This window comes from Triticum urartu, chromosome 1 (genome assembly GCF_003073215.2).
Source record: "Triticum urartu cultivar G1812 chromosome 1, Tu2.1, whole genome shotgun sequence".
NCBI classification, from domain to species: Eukaryota; Viridiplantae; Streptophyta; class Magnoliopsida; order Poales; family Poaceae; genus Triticum; species Triticum urartu.
The window spans coordinates 384880262-384886738 of NC_053022.1; positions in this window are offsets into that span (position 1 = coordinate 384880262).

Genomic DNA, 6477 nt, shown 5'->3' on the forward strand with positions numbered 1-6477 from the left:
CCCCAGAAAAAAAGAGAGTATAAATTTGAGTGTCATGCCATGGAGACTGAGATGAGAAGAAGGAATAGAATGCCAGGAAGCTCGAAGTTAAGAGGCCACTGAAGCTGACTTTGAAAACTTAATCTATTCCACTTCCACCCCTCACTTGTTTATCAGCAAGTGATGTTGCTCAACAAGAGGTGCTTTGCCACTGCCAGCAATTTCATGTTTCTTTATCAGCATTCAGATCCTGTCGTAAACACCATGCTGAACTTTATTAGTTTGTTCAGTGAAGTTGGGAGAAGAAGGAAGCTCTTTTACTATTCAAAAACAGCAGAAAAAAGGGTTAAAAATGTTGATTTGTGGATATGAGGCTGTCTGGCTAGTGTTGGTCTCCCCCATGATCAAGCAAGCAGAGGCGGTGCAGACAAAAGGTGGCACTCCTCATGTGGCTCCAGTGCAGCATCTCATCATCATCAACTTCTTCTTCTTCTTCTTCCTCTGGCTTCCCCTGCTTTTTTCTCCCTTTTGCCATCTGCTTTGGAAAGCTGCTGCTGATCAAGACGAGGGAATGAGATTCTTCTTCTTCTTTTCCTTGTGGGAGAGAGAGAGGAGTGAGGTTATTTTAAGCATGGCCATCATTTCCAGTGGGAAAGCTAATGCTCCCACTTACCAAGCATGTGCCGGACAGAGCCCCCTGGCTAGGTGAGCTGACCGTGCATGCATGCTCTGCCCTTTCGCTGGAGTTGAACACTGTTCCTCCAAACAAAGCATGGGTGTCATCTTCATGGCTAGGCAAGCCACAACGGCCGCCTTAATTGCATCTCATCTCCCTGTTTCTGTCAGCTCAAATCGAAGCTACAGTGCCAGTTCATCCACTCTACCCCTACCACGGTGTCACCCAGGTTGCCACGTGGACGGCCCCGATACGCCCACAAGGTTACGGCTGGAACTTTTTTTTTTGCCAAGTTCAGTTTGGCGTATATAAAAATGGTTTTTTGGTTGCCCACGATTTTAGGGAGCATTGGCAAGAAAAATGAATTAGAGTAGACAAAAAGTCATTGTCATGCCATAGAAATTAGCAAGCATCCAAACAAATAGTACCAATTTTTTGTTTTTGTTTTGAACTGCATCGCAAAGAATTTAGTAGAATGGATTTTGTTCACCATCAAAACAATACCCTTGTGTAAATACGACGGGACCAAATACTAAAGAGGATCGCCTCGTGTAATTACAGCCCTGCCTCGCCGATCGGACGGCGGGCGGCGAAGTAGGTGGACGGCCCTCCCGGGGTCTCTGGGCCGGCCATGGTGGAGGGTGACTCACCCGCTGGTGGCGGCCACGTCGGCAACCGGACAACGGCATGACCGCGGCGCCGATGGATCGCTCGCCGAGCTGGACTGCACTGCGCTCCGGCCGATACACTCGTACACGTATGTACTGCGTACGCTAGACACGGATCCGGCCGTTGGTAGGTGAGGCATACGGAGGCACGTGGGTGCATGGTGTGCCTACGTGCTCGTGTGTACTGTCGCGCGCGTAGGCGTAGAGAGACGCTCGTACGTACGCGTCGTATACTACAGTCCAGGTGAAGCGGAGAGCGACGCGTCGCGAGCCCCGACTATTCATGAAAAGAGAAGGGTGGGAAACAAAAGGGGAGAGGGGAAAAGATCGAAAGATTGATGCGCCCCGCTGGATGCAGTTGTCGCCCTCGTGTGCCATTAATTTGGCCAGCAACGCCCCGCCGAGCCAACACCAAGTGAGCGGTCAGTCAGAGTCTCGAGGGACGCCCCCGGCTGACGCCAGCATCACGACTGCCTGCCCGAGCCTCGGAGATTCTGGTTTCTGAACCTGCTGCAGAAGAAGCAGATGCTCTGGCTTGATTAATTACCGGGATTCACATGAGTTTTGCAGTGAAAAAACGGAATCCGACGGCGGCCTGATCAGGAGAAGCCGTAATAACCTGAGCTGATCGATGTGCCTGACAGGTCCCATTCTCCGCTGTCCGGAAGCGCTGGGCACGTTTACTTAATGGAACCGCCCGCTAACCAACGGGATCGGATGTACTGTTACCATCCATCCATGACCGGTGAAAATGAAATAAAAGTCCGGGCTCGGTGATCCCGGTGACCCGTTGCGGTCGGCCTGCCCTCTCTCTCTCTCTCTCTCTCTCTCTCTCTCTCTCTCTCTCTCTCTGTGTGTGTGTGTGTGTTCCGCACTTTTTACGTAAGCTCTGTGGACTGCATGCTTAGTTAGTTTGTACTGCACTGTCAAGATGATATTCACTGCGGCGGTAAATGATCCCGTGAGAATTACGGGGCAGGAGCTTGTCCTATGCCGACTTTCCTTCAACCACGACGGTAACTGCTGTAGTGGTAGGAGAGAGCGACACACGCCGTGCGTCGCAAGGTAGTGTATCAGTCGCTGCTTTTCAATCAGAGAGAAGCAGTGTTAGAGTATGATTACGGACGGGTACGTTGCTGCTCGGACGATACGGAATCCCATCCCTGGATTCTTAAAATGTTCCATATTACTTGTCGCTGCTGAAATTACACTGAAGCAACTAAAAGTACTCCCTCCGTCTCATAATATAAGAGTGTTTTGTCTAGTGTCAAAAACGCTCTTATATTATGAGATAAAGGGAATAATATGGATCTAAGGAAGTGGCTAATTAAGCAGGCCACGATCGTGTCATGTTAATTAGGGCACCACTGCTTGATTTAGTTTGTCGAGAGCATGGGCTCAGCCAACACCAACTAGCTGGTTATTAGAACCAATTTGGTCCGCGTGTTCGGTTAATTTTGTCTTGCTTGTAGAGGCTGATCAACATGTTGCCCGGTCTTTTCTTCCACGGGATCAGATCACGCGGAAGCTATAGCTAGAGACAGCAAGATGTGCACACCCTGAGAAGTTGCATGCACACTAGAGTCCCACAAAGCACACTGCTCATAACTCATGAGTGCAAAGCAAGACCTCCTGAGATCAAAAGCAAATCTTTGAATCGCTAGTGTTTGTTGCAAAGTTGTGATCGCGGACCTCATCATGGCCTACTTATTTGCCAGTAAGTAGGGCACTGCATTGACGCACAGGACAAATGGAAATTAAAGTATCTATCATATGTCGTATGTGCAAATATAATTTTGTTGGGAAAAGCTATTACACTGATTGAAGCATGATCGTGAACAAACAAGAATATCACATAGTACGTGCTCGCTACTCCCGGCTTGTGAGTTGTGGCTACAATTGACATGCTTGTTCATTTTCGACGATGGAAATATATTAATACCGACAAAATACCAATTGCACTCGCAAAAAGTAAAATAATATCAATTACATCCTACCTATGCACCAATACAACCTGAAGAGCTATTCAAGATATCGAGGATGCAGACACCCAAATTATTAGTACAAAATAAGAAGAAAAAGTGACCAATGAAACAACTCCAAAAAGATAAGAACAACAGTAACCATCAATGACGACAACCATAGGATATGTGCTCCAGCAATGACGCCCCTAGGAAGAGAACAACCTAGGGGCGCCATCGTAACTGGACCTAAAAACAAGGTTAGATCATGGATTTTCACCTAGTATCGGCACTGGGGTTTTCAAGACCATGCAAGAGAATTGCGTGTATTAGAGGAGGAAAAGAGGTCAGATCATCTCCAAGGTAGACCCGTAAAACTCCGGTATATGTCCGACCTGACACTTTTTTTCACTTTTGTAATCCAACACGGTCCTGCACAAGCTACCAGAGCCCACAACGCTCGTCTAGCGCCGCGCAAGGGCAATGTACTACCAGCACTGGTCACCTAGCTAGATATGAACTGTTGTACTAGGAGCTAGCTTGACCAAACGCCATCAATGCAAGGTGGTTTAGAAACGTATGGATCCCAATCTAATGATGCACAAATGTTCCTACATATGCATACATACATGTCGATTCGCCCAAGACGTGAAGCTTTGGAGAGAAAAGAAGAAGAAGCGGGTGCCCAACTCAAAACTGTTAACAATGACTAGGCAGCAACAAAAGGGTGCATTTTATTTTTCCTTTTGGTAATTGACTCTAGCCTAGCTCAGTTGCTTTCAGGGCGAAAGGGGAAAGGCCGTAGAGCTAGCACAGTGCTGTGGCTACAAGCAAGGAATAAAGCAACATCAACAAAGGCCCCAACTACTAGTACACACTTCCTCCTTGTGTGTCTTGTGTGTTGTGTCCCTTGCTTCTCTGCTGCGAGGTGGAGGAGATGAGCCCTGTGATGCAGCCTTGACAGTTGTTTACTGTTGGAAAAGGAAGCTCATCATATGGATTCAGCAGATGCTGACCGTTGAGCTTTTGTACTTGCCATCATTTGAGGCTTCACAAGATTGGACATGCATGTGAATAGGCAAAAGGCACAAATTTGACCTCAGGTCGAAACTATTTCACAAACTAAACTGTTCTTAAAAGTATTTCACCCGACTGACCTTTAATGTGCAGCGCCTGACATTAAGGCGCTGCACTCTACTGTGCAACGCCTAACACTTAGGCGCCACATTGTGCAGCGCCTAGCTCTAAGAGGTTGCACTACACTGTGCAGCGCCTAGCTGTAAGGAGTTGCACAGTAGAGTGCAGCGCCTTGTTGTCGGGCGCTGCACAAAAGGGTCAGCAGTGTGAAATATTTTCTAAAACAGTTTAGTTTGTGAAATACTTTCGTTTTAAAGTCAGATTTGCCAATTTTGCCATGTGAATGTGCTACCTTTGTTGGAGAACCAGAGTCTTCTCTCTTGCTAATTTCGTCTGGTTTGTACCTAAAATTGATGATACTCATATTCTCATTCTTGGCGAGAAAATTACGTACCATGGTATTTTGCAGTACTAATTTACACCTGTTGCTACTGACCAATTTCCTTTTTGCCGTGAAAGTATTCTCGAGAGAGGAAGAAAATTGCTCGCTCTTACAAGAAGAGGTAGCGAGTCAATCTGGTGACGTAAATTTTAATTCATTATGAGTTAAATACGGCCATTTGGCATGTGAGCCTGACACTTTAGTCTTGCAATGCCCATTGGTTGATCAAAGAGTGTGCAATACTCCATCACAAACTCATGTCTGCCCCACATATTATATCTTTTTTTTTCTTTTGCCAATACACATATTACTCTTTGCAAGAATATTCTTAGCTTGCATAGAGATTTTCCACTTTTGACTTGGCCATCAGTGATGACGCTGTCCATATGCATGCCACTGCCACTCTTGCCAGCTTAGCTTGCTAGTGTCAGATCTAAAAATCCTGAGAGAAGAGGAGCTGTTGATCCACATCGATCAGTGATAGTATACAGTAGTATCACAAAAGATATTAAGGCCAAGTCATGATGCATCACTTCGAATTAATTGAGCATTGAACACATCATAAATTTAAACCGGCAAGACCGGAACATGCATGGTCGCTTGATAAATCATATCCCATGAGTTGGTCTATGCTGAGACTATAGCCAGGATCGGATAAATTAAACATGAACAATTAGGTCAACAGTAGTAGCCACTGTTCTTTTGTTTGTAGACTTCGATCGGTCAAGTGTTCTAGTGAGTTTCAAGGCAATGATAAGGGGGCTATTGGCTAGCTTCAAGGCAATGGAATTATTTTTTCGAACACAGTAAGACGCAAGCGCTCATATACACGGGCATATATTCACCCTTATAAACGCGCGCACACACACACATCATACCTCTATGAGCATCTTCGAGAGAGACTGAGCCGGCATATCATCATGACATTTTATAAAAATATTAGTAGGGGGCTATTGACTAGCTTCCAAGGCAATGGAAAGTTAACAATGTAAAGTACCATATTGCGTGAAAAAAATATATAGTACCATGCAGTTTAGGTAAACAGTAGCGAGTGTGCTTTTTTTTTTCTGATTTTGATCGGTCAAGCAGGCCGTATGTTTTCATGTGCAGGGCGGGGGGCCTTGGAAGAGCTCCGCAAGATTCGGCAGAGTTAGTCCTGCAACAGTGCGAAGAATCCCGAGAAGATGGTACCAGCTGTTGCTCCGACTATTACTTCCTGGGGCGTTCCCGGGAAGAGGCGCGTCGACACGCCTGGGAGGAGAAAACCCCGTCCCCAAGACAAACGAGCGGTGACCCATGCCCAAAGGATGGTCGCTGACGCTAGGTGGCAGGCTAAGGGTGTACCTCTCTGGCCTCCCGCCTATACTCCTGAGGGATCCGTGTATACCAAGGAATCCATGGTGGTCATGATAAGATTCGCCTGCTGCCCAGGACGCAACAGTGCCGGTACTTCGCCGCCACCCAACGAATACCGAAGGAGGCGGGCAAATGTCCAGGGGGCAACGCGCTGCCCCGGAAGGACGTCATCATCAGTCGTACAAGCATGATGTGGGCGACCACCACTACAAAAAATACACTTTCATGATGATACGTGTTTGTCACAGTAGGTCACGTATTTTGTCATGCATGTATATCCATGACGATTTTATGATAGAATTAAGATAGTCATACATG